General features: G+C 43.5%; 1 long non-coding RNA gene across 5 annotated transcripts in view; it reads right to left on the bottom strand.

The window, feature by feature from the left end:
- LOC137160491 (uncharacterized) overlaps positions 1-20511 on the bottom strand; it is an 87910-nt gene that overhangs the window by 4981 nt on the left and 62418 nt on the right. The window contains exons 1-3 of one of the 5 annotated variants that reach the window (XR_010921893.1): positions 4565-4596; positions 4242-4347; positions 408-567 (exon numbers count right to left, since the gene is read on the bottom strand). This is a non-coding gene — a long non-coding RNA (uncharacterized lncRNA). Of the gene's footprint in view, positions 1-73; positions 568-4241; positions 4348-4511; positions 4597-20511 lie in introns of those variants that run through there. The other 4 variants (XR_010921897.1, XR_010921896.1, XR_010921894.1 and 1 more) reach the window with 4 other exon arrangements.

Raw genomic sequence — 20511 nt, 5'->3', positions numbered from 1 at the left:
CAGACTCTCCCAGGATACAACCTGGAGAAAGTAGGAAGCCTGGCCTCTGTCTATCAAGGGCTTGTATCTGTGCAATGCTCACTCTTTGCCTATAAGATCCAGCCTACAAGGGATTTCTTTCCATGCAATGAAGCTCAATTACTTTTGGAGTAAAATTATATCAACAAACCAAGGGGGGAAATGCTTTAAAATTATACTAAAACAGAGGAACATAAACCACAAAACCACACACATATGCAATGTGAGCAGCATCCAGAGGCTGTGGTTTCAGACAGGGCAGATGCTCAATATCAGAGGTAATGTATACTGTTAAACATCCTGGTTGGCAGCTTCCAGGGACCCAGCATACAGCAGGTTGCCCATAGCCAAAGCAATTCATTCAGATGTGAAAGGTTGTTGTTATTTACGGTATTTATAGTAGAGATCGATTGATGATACCAGAAAGTTGAAGCTATGGAATTCCACATCGGTGCAGGGGTTCAGTGCTAGAGGATCAGGATGCAAGAACAAGGCCAAAGGGATTCTCTTGCCTCGACCACACCTCCATTTTGGACATGCTGACTTTCTCTACAAGTCAAAAAGCAAACAGGGCATGAGAGCCACATTATTTCTGTGTTATTGCTTGTGATGGAAGCATTTTTATTAATATTTATATTGCAATAGCACCTAGGGACCGCCATCATAGACCAGGGCCCCACTGGGCTAGGCTCTGTATAAACACAGAACAAAAAGAAAGTCCACACTCCAAAGAGTTTATCATCTTATTAATTTTTCTTGGTGTAATTTACACAATATTTGAGAGGGTTTGATTTAAATTGTACCTATATAACGTGCATCTCAGGTTCACTGTTTTTAGGTTATTTATCATACTTCTTTCAGAACAGGTGTTGTGAGCACTTAGAACTAGGAAAACCAAGGCCCAAAGAACTATTATATTGAGGAAATAAATGTCACAGTACATATCATCCTGACGTTTGATTCCTGCTAATCAATCAGGCAGGCAGGAGCTCCTTTCCTGGACCCCTTCACATAGCCCTTTTCCAGCAATGCATATCATTCAGGAGGCCAGTTTGGACAGAAGGTTATATGGATTGGATTTCAAAGGCAGGAATGTCAAAAGAGATCTTCCAGATGTAAATGGCCTCCAGATGTGGATGTTTCTTCTCCACACAGGAGGGGGAGGAGAATGCCTTGTGTGTGTGTCTCAAGTAAAATGGAAAAACATTCTCCACCAAGAAGGGGAGTTTAGGGGGGGAGGGGGGGGGGGAGAATAGTAACAAAAGAGGAGAGTTGAAGAAAGAGAAGGACTGAGTTACAACTAAATGATTCAGGACGTAGGTTGTATTAAAAATTATATTCCCTGGGTGTATATTAGTAGTTCATGTGGCACATCAGACGTCAGAAATGCAACTGCAAACAATTTAAAATGGGGTGGGTCCAGTAAATTAAGGGAGAAACAGGAAGGAATTTTGCCTGCAGGAAGTTCACGCTCCCCCTAAGGGGTGCTTCTGATTGAATCCTACATTCTGAAACTCCCCAGGATCCTTTCAGGCAAGCACTCAGACCATGACCGCATTATGGTTCAAACTGTGCTAGACAGCAACTGCCTTGTTTATGTAGGTTTGTTGCTAGTCCAGCTCCACGCATATTTAGTAGACAATATTCTTTTTCTCTGCAAAAAATTGCCTGTAAATAGCTCACACGTCTCTCAGATTTGCAGTATTCACTACTCAAAATTATTCACCCCAGGTGAAATTCCTCCCAGGGCAGATGGCCAGCACAAGGCCTGTTAAATTCCCTGAGGGGAATATCACTCCAAATTATTGCTGTGGATAGTCTCCCAGTCTGTAATTGACTGCAATACATTCTGGATGGGAAAACGCAGTCAGACTTCCAGAGAAAATTGTTCATGGTTACTGAGAGTAGAATCTGGCCCTGTTTGTTTAGTAAAGTGCTAGGGGCATCTATTGCACTGTAGATGTAAATAAGAAAAACAGTCAAATTTTTCCAATTTTAAAACTGCGTGGCATGGCATTTGCTCACCTTCACCCATATGTCCCATTCATGCGTCATAAAAACACCTCTCATCATGGTATATCAAGCCCTAAGTGATATCTGATGACGTGGGAAGGATTTGGATGTTTTGTGGTAACATGCAACAATTTAGGTACTTCTAAAAATGTTGATAAGAGATCTTAGCTGTCATTCTGGTTTTCCATACTCTCCTCCTGCTCACTGTTTCACTCTCCCCTTGTAACTTTTATGAAATGCTGGCCATGAGAAGGATGTTTTTGCTGAAGGAAGGCTGCAGCAAAAAAAGATGCGTTCTTTTCTTTTTGATCTGATCACAGTCAGACTTGTGTTACCTGTCAGCTCTGTGTTCTTGGGGAACCAGGGAGCAAAACTCCTACTCTCTCTGGCTCACCTGAATCTCCCCACAGTCTCTGTTTGAACCAGAAACCAAAAGCAATGAAAAGGCAGTGGGAGACACACCTAAACCCCTCCAAACAAGGGTGATAGGATTAAGGCAACTCCCCTAGCTTCATCTACATCAAAGATGTAAAAAGGAGGCATCTCAATTAGCACATCGAATGGAGAACAGAAGCCTCATCTACATCAATGATGGAACAAGAATTAGCATAGCGTATGGAGAACCAAGCTCCAAAGCAGGAACCGCACTGAACTCTGGGACTGGCAAAGCAGGGACACACTGCATGATGGGAGATCTCTGCTCCTGATGTTAATGAACCCACACCTGCACACACCCAGCTCCGCAGCTATCAGACCATTCTAGTTATTGATATCCAAAACACTGAATCTGCCTGAGTGCATTGTGAGCTCTCTCGAAGGAACACTGCCCGTAACCAGGAATGATCAGCTGCTATTGTCCAGCATAAACAAAACCACTCTGGTATACTCCCTTGAGTCATTGTTTACCCATAAACAGATCTAGTGTTCTCCCTTGAACCATTGTTTCTTCCCTACAAAAACCCCTACCCAGTTCAAACTTCGGTTCTGAAAAGTGCTGCTCTGCCTAGCCTGTGGAGTCCAGGGGCATATAAGGGTGGCAGCTGAAAAGTGCTGTTTGGACCCAGCCTGCTCAGAAGTGTGTTCTACTCTGGTGTGGTGCAAAGAGGCATATAACAGTGGCAGCTGAGAACTGCTGCTCTGCCTAGCCTGTGGAATCCAGGGGCATATAAGGGTGGCAGCTGAAAGTGCTGTGTCACCCAGCCTGCTGAGTTCAGGGACATATAAGGGGTCATCTGAGAGTGCTGATAGCCCGGTCCGCTCAGATGCACTCTGTTAATCTGCAGTGTGCGTGTGCATATGTGGGGGGTTTATTTGAATCTGGGGCTAGAGGAACCCAGCCCTGAAAACCTTACGTCCTGCAGGATAGCTCCATTGGGAAGGGACTTGTAGCTATATGAACACACAAGTAACACAAGCAGTACATTAATAGAATCACACATCCCTTTCCAAGAAAGTAACCTTAATAAATGAGCATACCCCTAGGTGAAAGGCAAATCTGGTAACATCTGGCTCAGTCTGATCTCAAAGCATCCCACAGCCCAGGTTCTATCACCAAGAACTTCCTCCTCCCCAAGAGCCTGATGCTCTACTTCTCCAGCTTTAGCGGCCTTTGTGCTTCATGTGGGGTAAGATGGTCTGAGAGTTATGCAGATTCTAATCCATTTAAGTTCTTGCACATTAAGACTAGGACACTCAGACCTGACAGAGAAGGGTAGCCACAGGCCACTGGTTGTGACTCCCGAATTCAGAGCCGCTCAGCTCTGTGCAAGTTAGGGCTGCAGGGGCAACCCTAGTTTATGTCACTGGCAGGGTCTTGCACCAGTAGCTCCACTCCACTCTGCCATGCTGTCTCCCGCCACCCTGCTCCACCTGCGCCCTACCCTGGCACGCCCCGATGGGATCTTGAAACTGGTGATGGGGTAGGGCATGGCTGGCGTAGGAGGCAAAGGAACTGCCTTCACCAGATTTACACCAGCGGAATGCTTCCCGGCACAGGGGATTGCTCCACTGGCCATCTCAAGATATTATAAGGCCACTTTCCATGTGCTAAGTGGCTTTAGCTGGCTGGAAAAATCCAGCTCTAGGTCTGTAAAGTTGATGCAGAAGTGGATAGGAAGCCCAAGAAGTATGCAGAGCACACGCCAGCCTTCAACGCCAAATCTTAGGCTCCATCTTTCAGCAGAAATCATGCCTGGCTCATTGGCACTCACTTTATGTTCCAAAACATCTCCGCCTCACGATCCATCTCCCAGACGCTTCCGGCTGGAATTCTGGCCAGGAGGAGGAGTCAGGGGTGTGTCCCGTCTAACTCTTCAGCTGCAGATAACAAAAAGAGTTAAGTCACAGGACCTGACATTTCAGGAGAAATGCCTCCTTGGAGGCACATTCCAGGGTACAGCAAATAGGAATGTATCCCATGGCTGCAGACACCTCAGCCCTTCTTGAGCTCAGAATGTCTCCCACACCCATTTCCTCCTCACTCCTTTCCTCCCAGCCATTCCGCACAGCTGCACTCAACAACAGCGTCTGTCACCTCGCTGCTGGAGAATTGATTATACATTCAGGTGGAAGCTGAGGAATGTAAAAATATGCCAGTCACACCGGAGGATTTTACCGACCTTCCCTTGGGCCCATTGCCAGTCCCGCCCTACTATGTTTCAACATCTCCTTTGCTCACATGGCAGTTTGGCAGGTGGCTATTTAGCTGTGGCCATTTCACCTCATACACCTCTTGCATTTGTGTGGCGGGGAGGGAATTCCAGAGGCCGTTTTCTCTGCCACTCAGATTGTGCTCTGATCACTGGGCGGGGCCAGCACACAAGAGCTCCTCTGTCTGTGGATCAAACACTCCCGTTATCTGTTACTACACGTTGGCATTTGCCCGCCCCCACAGTGCAATGGAGAGTCCAAATTACACTCAGAACCAGTTCATCTTGAATTAAGGGCTGGATTGTACAAATTACACATAGCCCCTAGGAAGGGATGGGCCGATCAGCAGCCTGCCCTCAAACTGCACAACAGCCTGCACTCAGATTCTTCCACAGAGTCATGAGGAGTTCCAAGAGAGTTAATGTTTGTTCCCTTGCTTTTATGGCTCTCCCATCACTGTTTCCCATGCATTATCTGGGTACAGTGTGTGCTCTGTGGGACTCCTCCCATTTACATATGCACGCCAGCAGCCGCTGTGCAGTTTGGGAGGGACAGTGGCAGCACACAATGGGAATAACGGGGCCAGAGCGCTGCCACTAGGCTGAACGCCAGCAGATGTGAGTGGCTCCGGTTCCATTAAGAGAGACCCTAAAGACACAGCCTACAGGTGCTTTTCTCTATCTATTTTTATTTATAAAATATACCCACAGCTCCTATTTACCCTGAATGAAGATGGCAAAAATAGCAGCAAAACCACACCCAGGCATTTGAAAGAAGCCCACCTCAGACACCTGCACTCACCCTGCAGCCAGGAAAACAGATGTTTATTTTCTGATCCTTGTTCTCTTACACTTGCTTTCATTATTAGTATGATTATTTATTTATATTACAGTAGCATCTAGGGCCTCACTCATGGATCAGGGCTTCCCTGTGCTCTGAGCTGTCCAAGCACATGGCAAAGAAATGGTCCCTGCCCAGAAGAGCTTACAATCTAAAAATAAGACAAGAAACAACAGGTGATGCTAGAAGCAGACAGGAAGTAGCACAAAGAAACAATGAGACAAAACTGGCCAGCAGCCTAAGCAGTGATCACAGCACATCAGCATTCAATAAAGACAAGTGCAAAGTACTACACGTAAGAAAGAAAAATCACTTGTACAACTACAAAGTGGGGGATAACTGGGTAGGTAGTAGTACTGCTGAAAAAGATCTGGGGGTTGTAGTGGATCACAAATTAAATATGAGTCAACAATATGATGCAGTTACAAAAAGGCTAATATCATTCTGGGGTGTATTAACAGACATGTTAATATGTATGTAATATGTACGTAATATGTATGTACGTATGTAAGACATGGGTGCTGATTGTCCTGCTCTATTTGGCACTGGTGAGGCCTCGGCTGGAGTATCGTGTCCAGTTTTGGACACTTTAAGAAAGATGTGGATAAACTGGAGAGAGTCCAGAGGAGAGCAACAAAAACGATATTAGGTTTTAAAAACCTGACCTATGAGGAAAGGTTAAATAAATTAGGCATGTTTAGTCTTGAGAAGAAGATGACTTTGGGGACCTAAGAACTGTCTTCAAATATGTTAAGGCCTGTTATAAAGACGATTGTGAAAATCCATGTCCACTGCAGGTAGGACAAGAAGGAATGGGCTTAATCTGCAGCAAGGGAGATTTAGGGGAGATACTAGGAAAAACTTTCTAACTACAAGGGTAGTTAAGCTCTGGAATAGATTTCCAAGGGAAATTGTAGAATCTTCATCACTGGAGGTTTTTAAGAACAGATTAGACAAGGATCGGGAAAGGGTGGGCTAAGTGTACTTGGTCCTGTTTTAGCACAAGGAGCTGGAGTAGAGGACCTCTGGAAGTCCCTTCCAGCCCTACTTTTCTATGCTTCTATGATTTGCACAGCTTGTTCCTGTCCAGCCTGGAGATCTCATTTCCGGAACCCCTCAACCAATATCACACAGTCCTTCTCATTCTCCATACTGATCATGGACGAATCCAGGAGAACTAGACATTGATTCTCCCCTCCTTTCTTCTTCCCTCTTGAGCTGTTTCTCTGCAGTGCAAAGGAACTCTACAGACAAGTTCAGCTATAACTAACGTCAACCGGGAAAGGCTTCTCTCAAGTCGCCCTCCTGACAGAAGAGAGCACTTATCCCTCATAATCTGCTTAACAATTGTCCCGGTGTGGTTGCTGGCTGTAGCCGATAGTAAGGGGTCCTTTGGTGAGGACTCCGTTTTACCCTTTCCAAGGAGAATTTTATATCAAGTATTAATGTATATTAGTTCCTAATATGTATTTTGTTACCACTTATACCACAACAATAGAAATTGGATGTTAAAGCAACTTTTTAGATAACCTTGCCATTATCCCTCCACAACCCACCCCTTCACACACACATTCTCTCTCTCACCCTCTCCCCCCTAATAGTCTACTGTCCTTTGCCTCGTCCATTTTGAAATGACTCCAACAATAAGGCTTCCGTCACACAGTATGATTATCTGCCAGGGGAAGTATCAGACCACACCATTAGGAAATGTTTCCTGATATTCAGGCTACGCTTCCCTTTACTTACGGTTAATCTCTTACGCCCTTTGGACCAGTGCCTTAAATAAAAACCCAAATCATCACTGCATGTAACTGAGGATGCAATGCTAGTTCTGCGCAAGAAACACCAACGACTTCAGGGCTATTTAATATTCAGCCTGCTGATTACTAGCACTTAGTATATGTTTTGAAAAATCCCATTGCTTATCCGTTTATCCTCGAACATTTCTTTGGACTACCGGAAATAGCCCCTCCTCTCCCCCTGAGCATTTTCATCATCCTTTTGCCAAGTTAGATATATTTACTTCTGTTCACCTTCATACATTAGTCCTTTCAATCTCATGAGTGTTTGGTTGCTTTTTTCTGAATTGTCTCAAATTTACCAATGTCTCTATGGCACTCAAGTGATCAGCATTGCACATGGGCTGTAATGAGCTACTGATATTTAGATGAGACGTCCCATTGACTTCAATTCATCACCAGTGAAACTCTATTGATAGCTACAGTAGACACTATAGCATAGGCATGTTTCAGGCATTTACCCATCTTTCCACCTCACCTGTCGAGAGCAGAGTGAGACAACTTGGTGGTAAAACCTTCCTGAACCCAGTCTACACTACAGCTTCTATCATTGCTACCACTAATGGAGCTGCAAGGGTGGTGAATTATGGCTATGCAGTTTGCTAGTGTGATCTCAAATACAGGTATCACAGGCCAGGAAGACAATAGTCCCTCTTGTAGCATCGGTGAGACTACACTCAAGGCCATACCATGCCTTTTTGAAGCACGATTTTGAAGCGCGATGCTCCAATGATGAGGATGTATAGCCTCTATAGTTGCTACCAAAGATGGGGTTGGTGAGGTGGTGAAATACGTCTATGAAGCTTGCTGATGTAGGAAGGGCCACTGTGCATGAACAGCTTAGAATTGCACTGGCTTTCTTTGCACACACCCCTTCAAGCTCTTATCCAAATGTCTGTCTGTTGTCCCCACAAGTCTCTTTCAGCTTACTGCTTTTCAAGTTCCAGTCTCCCCGACCCAGTGAATATCTGAGTTTCAGTTTATTTTTCCCCAGACGATATAGTTGCATTTTCCCAGACTGAATCTCATGTTATTATTTCCTGTCCATATCCTGCCTCAACAACAAGGGACCCACAATTGTGGTGACAATATCTTACAAGGGAGAAATATTTGAAACATGAAAATTGAGAGAGAGAGTTTCCTTATAAGGGAGAAGGGGCAGGATGGAAAGACAGAGCAAGAGGCAAAGAAGAAGGGAGCTAGACAGGAGAGAAATACTGCCCACCCATGTTCACATTCTCTGTAAAAGTTGAGAGTTTTCCCTCAAACCCTTTAACAACCTTTAGTTTCCTGAAAAAGGGGAACTGATCCCTCCTATACTGATGTCGAACTAGAGCTACTTCACTGACATCAGTGGAGTTTTTCCAGATTTACATGGTGTGAGTGAAATCAGAAACTGACCCACAGTACGTTGTGTGTTTTCTTCTTTACAAAGGGATAAATGACTCTCTATTTGTAAAAGTGATTTCTGTCTCTCTCCTCTTGTTGTTGAGAATGTGTTTTCTTGGTCGAGTGTGTGTGTTTTAAAGACGCACAGGGAAACTGAGTTCTTCCCCCTCCCTTCTGCCATGTGGTGAACAGCAGCACACGGGAGGACGCTTCTCTTCCTCCGGCCCTCACTATTCACTCAGCTCTGATTTTTTTTCTCCTCGTTTGCTGTATCGCCATTGGTTGTTCATCCGCCTTCATTTGGCCTTCCTCTGCCACTGCAGCCCTTCAGCTGCCCTACCCCACTCTCCCTGCCTACTGTGCCTCTTATTCTTCCCCCACATCCCACTCAGTTACCCTCTCCCTTTACCCCCTGCCTGTCTTACTCTCACATTTCCTTCCTTTCCTACCATTCCTCTTCCTCCACTTCAATCTCAGCAAGTGACTCCCCCTCATAGCAAAGAAACCTCTCTCTCTATATTTATAATATTAATAAATCAATAAAGCCTGGAGCTAATTGTGTCTGTCTCTAACATCACCCTGGTCACTTTGCTTGTACGTCATATCCCTTTTCCCCACCCATCTCCTGATTCTTGTCTCTTTAGAGAAATAAGGTGGGTGAGGTAATATCTTTTATTGGACCAACTTCTGTTGGTGAGAGAGACGAGTTTTCAAGCCACGCAGAGCTCTTCTTCTTGTCTCTTGAGGCTGCGACCGTGCCTTCCTGTGTGTTTGCAAAGCACCCGGCACATTTTGGTGCTTTTCAGTGTAAATGAATCTGGAGGTAAAAGGGAAGCAGTTCACAGAAGGAACAATAAGGGCAGTTTATTTCCATTTACAGCCCCTGGCTCCTACCTACCAATGCAGAGCTAGATTGTAACCTTACAAACTGCCCAGGATGCCAAGGTTAACATCTCTGTTCTGGAAATAAAGAAAGGCCTTTACATTTTAATTAGCGCTGAAGAAAGGCACCTGCCAACACGATAGATGAACAACACCAGCCACCTGCTAAGGCATCAGCATCAGCTCAGGTAGCTCCAGGTTTTCAGTCTCCCAGCCAGGTAGAGGCAAGGTCTGGACATGTTTTGCTTGTAAAAGAGACAAGCCCAGTTGAAGATGATGTTGCTACAAATGCTTGGAGCCATTGTTGAATGTAAGGAGAATAATGTGGCACCATTAACCCGGAAATTCCTGGCTTTTGACCATTTAGACTTTGCTAACGTTGGAACATACAGTCAGATTTTTCAGTACCAGAATAGATATGCTTGATCTTACTGCTGACCCTTGCGGTCCCCTCTAACCCTAGGGTTCTATGATTCTACTATCCCACCAAAACCAACAGCTTATCCTTGATGCTTGTGAAGATGATGAATCTCTATGCCAGCCTTCTCCTCAACCACCAACACACCTGGCCAGCTGTACAAAGCTCAGCCACCTGAGGGAAGGTGCCACAATTCAAATGGATCCTCAAAAAGAAGCTACACTCGTGCACAATGTGGATTGGTGGCTTGAGCAAGGGCCCCCAAGCCAGGCAACTCTAGAGTTCAAATCCTTGCTAGAGTCAGGACTTCCTCTCTGGCCTGGGGCAAGTCACTGATTCAGGGGTGCCGTTTAGGTGAGCAGGGGGGAGCTGGAGCCCCTCCCCCCCGAGTTTTGTACAGGAGGTCTGAGGGCAGTGCACATCCTAGCCCCAGGCAACCTGAGAATGGCATGTGAGTTCTGCAGAGGAAGGGGTTGCTCCCAGTTTGTGCCCCTGGGCCAGAGAGTCAATATTTTCTTTACAGAGGCAGGGTGATTAAGATAAGAAAGGGAGGGTGAGAGGGGGTGGGGGGGATGCTGAAGAGAGAACACAAGGGACTCAGAAGAAATACAACCAAGCCTGCTCACAGCCAAGGTTATATTCAGAAAAGAGGGAGATGTGAGATATCTATGAGTGGAGGTGCTGACAGCAATAGGAGTTTCACCTGATGAAGGACTGGAAGATTTAAGCCTCCAACTTTTTTTCCAGAGGAAAAGCTGCCAAAAGGTCCTGTGCCTGTTTATTTTCCTTTCCTGATATACTTCAGATGTCTCAAGTTTTTTCTCAACTTTAAAATGTGGTGTTTGATTTTAAATATTCTTCTGTAAGAACTGCAACTCAGTCACTGTAGTGTTGTGTTTAAGAGCCTTCTGGAAAGTAACTAGCCTTTAAGCAGAAGCTTGCAGTGTTGCCAACTCTCATGATTTTGTCATGAGTCTCATGATAATTATTGTTTTCCTTAAAGCCCCAGCTCCTGGAGTCAAGTGGATATGTGATGATTTCAGCCTTAATTCTTAAAGGAAAAGTAAATTTCTAGCCTTCAAGGCTGTGGAAAAAGCTTCAAAATGGGATCCAAGTGCACCCTACAGGCTCAAAAAGCAGAAGGCAAATAAAAAGAACACCACATCTATTAGTTTTACATCATTTCATTCTTTTTAAGCCAATTTTATGATTTTTGGTGAGCCTGACATTTGATTTTTGATTATTTGGGGTTGGCAATACTGTAAAGTGACTTAAAAGTGTCAGTTTCATTCCTGTTTGAGTCAGTTTCTAGTCTGTTATTTGTAGTATGGTAACACCCCCTATAACCTCAGACAGAGACAGTATGAACTCACAGGATCGTGACCTAATAGGATGCTTTCATAAATGAAATGATCTAGTCCAACCCTTGGTAAGGTAAATTAAAGCAAAAGGTAAGTAACCTAATGATAGAAAATAATCTAGATTTTTCAACCATTGTTTCAGTTGTTGTATTCAAGAGTTTGCACCAAAGTAAGAAATACACTAAAATTTTAAACCTAACTAGTGTCCCTTATGTGACTTGACTCAAGATGTCAAAACATGTTAGTATTAGAGGTTTGTGGGTCTAATATTTATTTAATTTTCTTTCTTTATATAGGAATTAGATACAGTGCTCCTGTAAGGTAATTTCTAAATTATCATCTGCAAAAAAACCTTAGAATTTTCAGGTGCCTAAATAGCCCCTAGAATCATGGTTAAAGTTGCCCCCCCACCCCCCCAAATCTGAAATGGTGCCCCTGCTCCAGCCTCAGGTTCTCTATATGTCAAACCACATCTAACTATCTACACCTCATGAGATCAGTGTGAAGAATAATTAATGTTAATTAATGTCTGTAAAATAATCTGCATAGGGCTATTACTACTAAGAACAGCCACACTGGGTCAGACCAATGGTCCATCTAGCCCAGTAACCTGTCTTTCAACAGTGGCCAATGCCAGGTGCTTCAGAGGGAATGACTAGAACAGATAATCATCACGTGATCCACCCGTCGCCCATTCCCAGTCTCTGGCAAACAGAAATCCCTGCCTATCTTGGCTAATAACCATTGATGGCCCTATCCTCCATGATCTGACCTTATCTAATTTTTTTTTGAACCCCATTATTCACAATATCCTCTGGCAAGGAGCTCCACAGATTGACTGTGTGTTGTGTGAAGAAATACTTCCTTTTGTTTATTTTAAACCTGCTGCCTATTAATTTCATTTGGTGACCCCTAGTTTTTGTGCTATGAGAAGGAGTAAACAACATTACTTAATTTATTTTCTGCACACTAGTCCTGATTTTATAGATCTCTATCATATCCCCCCTTAGTTGTCTCTTTTCCAAGCTGAAAAGTCCCGGTCTTATAATCTCTCCTCAAATGGAAGCTTTTCCTTACCCCTAATCATTATAGTTGCCCTTTTCCATACCTTTTCCAGTGCCAAGACATCTTTTTTGAGACACAGCAACCAGATCTGCACTCAGTATTCAAGATTTGGATGTACCATGGGTTTATAAAGAGGCACTATGATATTTTCTGTCTTATTATCTATCCCTTTCCTTATGATTCCCAACATTCTGTTAGCTTTTTTGACTACTGCCGCATACTGAGGCTATGTCTACACTGACGGTGGCAAAGTCGCCGCCGTCAGATGGACTTATCTGGATCGACTGAGCGGTCAGTGAAGACCCGCTCAGTTGATCCAGAAGTCGACGTTATTAATTGATCCATCGATGGGACCATGGTTCCCGTCAGTCTCCGCGCAGAAGAGAAGCACAGCAGTCGACGGGAGTCAACTGCTGCTGAATCACGAAGTTAAGTATAGACCAAGCCCCAGTGGATGTTTTCAGAGAACTATCCACAATGACTCCAAGATCTCTTTCTTGAATGTTAACAGCTAATGTAGCCCCATCATTTTATATGTATAGTTGAGATTATGTTTTCCAATGTGCATTTTTTTCATTTCTCAACATTGAATTTCATCTACCATTCTGATGAGTTCCAGAGGGACATCCATCTTAGTCTGTCTTTAGCAAAACAGTGAGAGTCCTGTGGCACTTTAAAGACTAACAAATGTATTTGGGCATAAGTTTTCGTGGGCAGAAACCCACTTCGTCTCACTTATCTGCCATTTTGTTGCCCAGTCACCCAGTTTTGTGACATCCCTTTGTAACTCTTTGCAGGCTGCTTTGGACTTAACTATCTTCAGTAGTTTTGTATCCTCTGCAATGTTGCCACCTCACTGTTTACCCTTTTTTCCAGATAATTTATAAATATGTTGAACAGTACTGGTCCCAATACAGACCGCTGGGGGACACCACTATTTACCTCTCTCCACTGTGAAAACTGACCATTTATTCTTACCCTTTGTTTCCTATATTTTAACCAATACTGATCCAGGAGAGGACCTTCCCTCTTATCCTATGACAGCTTACTTTGCTTAAGAGACTTTGGCGAGGGACCTTGTGAAAGGCTTTCTGAAATCTAAGTACACTATATCCATTGGATTACCCTCATCCACATGCTTGTTGATCCTCCCACTCCAAAGAATTCTAGCAGATTGGTGAGGCATGATTTCCCTTTATAAAAACTATGTTGATTCTTCCCCAAAACATTGTATTAATTTATATGTCTGATAATTCTGTTCTTTACTATAGTTTCAACCAATTTACCTGGTATTGAAGTGAGGCTTACCGGCCTGTAATTGCCATGATTGCCTCTGGAGCTTTGTTTGAAAATTGGCATCACATTAGCTATCTTCCAGTCATCTGGTACAGAAGCTGATTTAAATGATAAGTTACATACCACAGTTAGTAGTTCTGCAATTTCACATTTGAAGTCCTTCAGAACTCTTGGGTGGATACCATCTGGTCCTGGTGACTTATTATTGTTTAATTTATCAACTTGTTCCAAAACCTCTTCTAATGACACCTCAATCTGGGACAGTTCCCCAGATTTGTCACCTAAAAAGAATGGCTTGGGTTTGGGAATCTTCCTCACATCCTTAGCCATGAAGACTGATGCAAAAAATTCATTTCATTTCTCCGCAATAGTCTTATCTTCCTTGAGTGCACCTTTAGCATTTCAATCGTCCAGTGGCCCCACTGGTTGTTTAGCAAGCTTCCTGCTTCTGATGTACTTAAAAAACCTTTATGGTTACTTTTTGAGTCTTTGGCTAGTTGTTCTTCAGATTCTTTTTTGGCCTTCCTAATTATATTTTTATACTTCACTTTCCAGAGTTTATGCTCCTTTCTATTGTCCTCAATAGGATTTAACTTCCACTTTTTAAAGGATGCCTTTTTGCCTTTAACTGCTTCTTTTCCTTTGTTGTTTAGTCACAATGGCACTTTTTTGATCTTCTTACTATGTTTTTTAATTTGGTGTATACATTTAAACTGAGCCTCTATGATGATGTTTTAAAAAAAGTTTCCACACAGCTTGCATGGATTTCACTTTTGACACTGTACCTTTTAATTTCTGTTTAATTAACTTCTCATTTTTGTGTAGTTCCCCTTTCTGAAATTAAATGCTACTGTGGTGGACTGTTTATTATGTTATGGTCAGTATTACCAAGTGATTAATCTATATTCACCTCTTGGACCGGATCCTGTGCTCCATTTAGGACTAAATCAAGAATTGCCTCTCCTCTTGTGGGTTCCAGGACTATTTGCTCCAAGAAGTAGTCATTTAAGGTGTCAAGAAACTTTATTTCTGCATCCCATCCTGAGGGGACATGTACCCAGTCAATATGGGGATAGTTGAAATCCCCCATTATTATTTAGTTTTTTATTTTTATAGCCTCTCTAATCTCCCTGAGCATTTCACAGTCACTATCACCATCCTGGTCAGGTGGTCAGTAGTATATCCTTACTGCTATTTTCTTATTATTCAAGCATGGAATTACTATCCATGGAGTTTCTATGGTACAGTTTGGTTCATTTAAGACTTTTATTTCATTTGACTCTATGCTTTCTTTCACATATAGAGCCACTGTCCACCAGTATGATCTATTTTGTCCTTCCAATATATTTTGTACCCTGGTATTACTGTGTCTCCTTGATTATCCTCATTCCATCACATTTCCATGATGCCTATTATATCAATATCCTCATTTAATATGAGGCACTCACGTTAACCCATTTTAATATTTAGACTTCTAATGTTTGTATATAAGCACTTAAAAAAATTGTCACTTTTTAGCTGTCTGCTATTATGTGAGGTAATTGAATGGGACTTTTTTTCATTTGACTATTTCTTATCAGATCCTACCCATATTTTATCCTCTTCCATCTTTTCCTCTTTACTAGGAAATAGAGAATCTACATTAATAAATTTTCCCCTAAGGGATGTCTCTGTCTGAACTACATGCTCCTCCGCTTTCCCCCAGCCCTTAGTCTAAAAACTGCTCTACGACCTTTTTAATGTTATGTGCCAGCAATCCGGTTCCATTTTTGGTTTAGGTGGAGCCCATCCTTCCTGTATAGGCTCCCTCTTTCCCAAAAGGTTCCCCAGTTCCTAATAAATCTAAACCCCTCCTCCCTACACCATCATCTCATCCACGCACTGAGGCCCTGCAGTCCTGCCTGTCTAACTGGCCCTGTGCATGAAACTGGAAGCATTTCAGAGAATGTTACCATGGAGGTCCTGGACTTCAATCTCTTACCTAACAGTCTTAATTTGACCTCTAGGACTCTTCTCCTATCCTTCCCTATGTCACTGATACCTACATGTACCACAATCACTGGCTCCTCCCCAGCACTACACGTAAGTCTGTCTAGATGTCTCGAGAGATCCGCAATCTTCATACCCAGCAGGCAAGTCACCATTCAGTTCTCCTGGTCATTGCAAACCCAGCTGTCTATGTTCTAATGATCGAGTCCCCCATTACTATTACCTTTCTTTTCCTAATAACTGGAATTCCCTCCCCTGACGGGGTATCCTCAGTGTGAGAAGATGCCATGACATCAACTGGAAGGAAGGTCCCAACTATGGGATCGTTTCCCTCTGCTCCAGTTTGATGTTCTCCTTTCCTGAGACTTTCATTCTCCTCAATAGTACAGAGGCTGTCAGATCGGGGGTGGGACCATTCTGTTGTGTCCTGGAAAGTCTCATCTATGTACCTCTCTGTCTCCTCCAGCTCAGACACCCTGGTCTCCAAAGCCCATATGTGGTCTCTGAGGGCCAGGAGCTCTTTGCACCAAATGCATACATACACCATCCGCCCATAGGGCAGGTAATCATACATGTTGCATTCAGTCCAATAAACTGGATAGCCCACACTCTGATGCTTGATTTCTGCAAAGTGTATCTACCTCCCACTCCCCTCCTCCCACCCAAACTCCCTTGCAAAACTCCCCTGTTAGCAAGCTCCTCTGGTCACTTAGGAGCAGACTTTTTAAACCCTGGTTCTCCCTGAGTAGCCCCGTCCCCTGATTAAGGGTTGATGGTTACTAAAAGGCTCAGGGATCAAAGCCTCATTAAGAAGCTCTCTGCCTTGCCTAGCAGGCCACTAGGTTCAGCACACAGTCCCCCAAACAAACAGATCACATGATATACTTCAGTCAAGCATCAAGCGCACCACAAACATACACACTACAGACAACAAACTCACTTCAAGGGTCACATAGTTGCTCCTCCTTCACCTGGAGAACGCCCTCGCAAAATTCCCCTGTTAGCTGCCCCCGGTCGCGAGCTCCTCTGGTCGCTTACTGTGTTGTCAATTGACCAGGGCTCACCAACAGCAGCTCTTGTCTCTGTTTTCCTTGCATGGGAGTGATGTTATCTTTGTAAAGCAGCCAAGAAAAAAAGGGAGGGCAATGCTATGATGGGAGCAGCCCAGCACCACACCCTTGATAGGGCCTCCGCGTGCATTGTCAGAGCACCATCAATGACAAGTGCTGGAATAGATGGTTTCTAGGCAAGTCTCCCAAGGTCAGTACATTCAAAAGGCATCTCTTAAGACGTAAATAAGGTGTCACCTAGTTATCTTCATCGCATTCATAAGCACACACTGTAAAATGTAGCATCCAAGAGGGGGTACACCAGCATGTGCAGAAACGTTCCAGAGGCCAGGGGAGTGCAGTAAAGAGAATCAGCCTCCCTGCAAGTCTGGGAAAGTGAGAGACTCCAGCCAGGGAACTGGGACATCCTCCATCCATCATTGCTTTGACAGTGGAGGCCTGAGGCACTGGGAGGGATAGTTGGTCAGTCCACATGGGAGAGCCAGGGCAAATGCACCACTTGGAGCATAGCTAATGAGCTTCTTCAACAGGAAAGTTTTCAGTGTCAAAAGGAAGACACTGGGGCTGAGGTTAAATTAAGGGAGGGAGCTGATGGGCACAGTTCCCTTACCTCTACTATGGCAGAGAGAGAGAGCCCTTCCTTCTTTCCATCGCTCAGAAGAGCTATGTTCTTCCATAGCTCCTTCTCCTCTTAGCTGATGCAGCGAGAGCTCCCCTTCTAGTTTCAATCTACTTTCACCAGTGCATGGAGGACAGCTGTAATCCCCCCAGTTCAGGCATCAATGCTATATCTTCAGTACCACAAGCAGCTTCCATCTGCCACTCCCACGGAGTCCAAAATCTCAGTCTGATGCAAATCATAATCTCACGGTCCAACAATTTCCCAGTCTGCTGGGCAGGGCCATGATCTCCAGTCCAATGTTAGCAATTCATAATCACCCAATATTATGCAAGAGCTATTCTAATCCCTGCATTCTGAGAAGCCATAATTTCCCCAGTCTGCTGTGAATCTGTCAAATTCCCCCAACCTGGTGCAAAGACCACAGCCACTTTAGCCAAGGTCAATATCATAAACCATCCAACCTCAAGTGAAAAAGTCACAGTTCTCCAAGATAATGTGAGACGTCAAAATTCCCCAATCCAACCCAGGCCCCAATAACAGAAGAACAAATGTATTATTTTCACATTCAGGGAAGAAAAATTGTTCTAGTGGCTCTGAAAGTGAGTGGAAAAGTTAGTTTCAAATCTGGTAATATTTCTGTGTCGTTTAAAAAGAACACATGCAGAGGTCTGCCGTGGTCGGAAAGATTTTTGGGATGGCTTTGGGATGGCCATATTACTCATGAGTGATGGAGTTAAGAGTGAGTCACTGAAGGTCATGTCAATAAACACTTCATACTACACCACGCCAGCCTGAATTCTACAAATGTCAGGTAAAATTCTCAAAAGCACCTAAGTCCCATTTTCAAAAGGTCAATGAGTCCTTCAGTGCTAAATTACTTTTGATAATGGGACTTAGGTGTTTTTGAAAAACCTTTCATGTGTTTTGCAGAAATACTTGAACTCATTGAGCCAGAGATCAGCCTTTCTTGAATGTCCAGAGAACACCCAGGACAACATTGGTATTACATAAAAAACATTATGAGCGAGCGAGCGAGAGAGTGTGTGTGTGTGTGTTTAATGTTGACTGCTATTAAATCTTTTCATATCCCTCAGCCTGTAAAGCCAGACTCCCTTACTACCAGAAGTCTAACTGCTACTGCACAGGTCTCAGGGAGAGAGGAAAATTACAACAAATACATTTGAGAAAGCTCTAAACATTATTTACAACAACATAATGCTCTTGTAATGTCAAATACCTGTAACCTCAAAACCTAAAAGAGCTATAAGTAAGTCTTGTGTAACGCCCGCTAGAAAACTGGAATGGTCTCGTTTCCAATGGCATAAATGAAAATTCCCATTCCTAGCCCTGAAGGGTCATGCATGACAAATGCATTTCAGAACCATGTGATAAATTGTATCATATGCTGCAGCAAATTATCATATCACATGGATATTCCCAGAATGTACACATGCCTCAGTTGTAAAACATGAAAACAGTGTATCAAATATTAAAGAATAAGCACCACCACAAAAACCTTTGAAAGCCCATTACAAATGACCTACTGTAACTGTTTCTGGCATTTCTAGAACAGTGGCTATGCTAATTTACATTTTGAACCTTAAAATCACTCTCAACTCCACCCAGTTTTGTGCAATGACAAGTAGAGGTGAAGGGAACTGCATCGAGTTCATCTCCTGTTTTGATGACCTCTGACATTTCCCACTGCAGTCCCTCATGATGTGGCAAACTGATTTATGCATGTGTGCAATGGAGAGATCAAATACATGAAGGCAGTAAGTGATGGAAATTGGATTGGGGATTAATATATACATGAGGTGTATTTTTGTCAGTAAGAATTATAAAAAGAATACACCCAAGTGCTACAATTTCTCCTGTTTAATTTGTACGGTGATGAGTTCTGATAATTCTAGCATGCTCTTTGGAGTTATATAGTTCAAACAAACCTTTATTTAAAGATAGATCCTTGTACTGTAAGAGCACTGGTTTCTGTAGTCTGGTATCCCTCCCTCCATAAGTGACCAATTTTGGATGCTTCAAAGGGAGGTCTAGCAGCTTTTCCCCTACAGCCTCAGTAATGCTTTTCATTGGGCAATATAAATTATGGAGGGATAATTATCCAGTTCCTCTCCTGATAATCAATTTCTGGCTTTAAATGAGGCTTGACAAACCTTAATTTTGATCCTAGCTAATGTCACTATAAATGCTATTTTTGTTATATATAAATGACTATTTAATATACACATATTAAATGAATAGCCTGAAGCAGTTGGGTTATTTAGAAGTTTAAAGACATTTAATTTAATCTATTTTAAAAGATCTGGTGTACTAAGTACAATGCAGACTCCCTAGTTTGCCCGTAACATCACCTTGTGTCCACACACAAGACGGTCCCCAATAGCACACTGGCACCACAGTGCATTACACTTGCAATTAGCAAAGCTAGCCAGCATGCTCTCCGCTGTTGTGTCTAACTCCGGGGTTGCAGTGCCAGTGAAGATGGCAGTCACTGACACAGCAACTCCAATGATACAAACATTCCTCCCATGACCCTCCTTTGGTGCATTGGTCACCGTCTGGTTAAGTTTTTCTACTCTACTGGTCCAATGTCAGGATTTCCAGATGGAGAATTAAGAAGAAACTTTCCCCTGGACAGGTTATTCCATAAGTGCTCACTGCAGGGATGCCTGAACCTCCCTCTGAAGCAGCTGGCACTGGATTGGATGGATAGATGACTGCTCTGGTATGGCAATTTGTGTGACTCCAATTCCCTTTATCCACACAAATAGTGCTGTACATACCATAGATCCCTCTGCACGCCACTTCCCACCAGCACCCACTTCTTTGCAAACATTGTGTGTTTTAGTGAAATTGGTTCAGCATTATGTTTCAGAGAAGCCACAGTTCAAGCATATGGCCAGCTGCCCGATGGCAGACATCCAGGCACTTGTGAATATCTGGGTGGGGCGAGCAGACTCAATTGTAGATGAGCTCTGGACTCGAACTCTGGTTTATGGCCATGTGCTCCAATCCTGTGCTGACATGAGCATCACCCACTCCAGTAAAAAGCACTGGGAGAACAGAAAAGGGGTGAAGGGGA

This window comes from Emydura macquarii, unplaced genomic scaffold (genome assembly GCF_026122565.2).
Source record: "Emydura macquarii macquarii isolate MOO-44397 ecotype Brisbane River unplaced genomic scaffold, CSIRO-AGI_Emac_v2 contig_2205, whole genome shotgun sequence".
In the NCBI taxonomy this organism is placed as follows: domain Eukaryota; kingdom Metazoa; phylum Chordata; order Testudines; family Chelidae; genus Emydura; species Emydura macquarii.
Note: the sequence above shows the minus strand (reverse complement) of the source record. Positions and strands in the feature narration are given on the sequence as shown.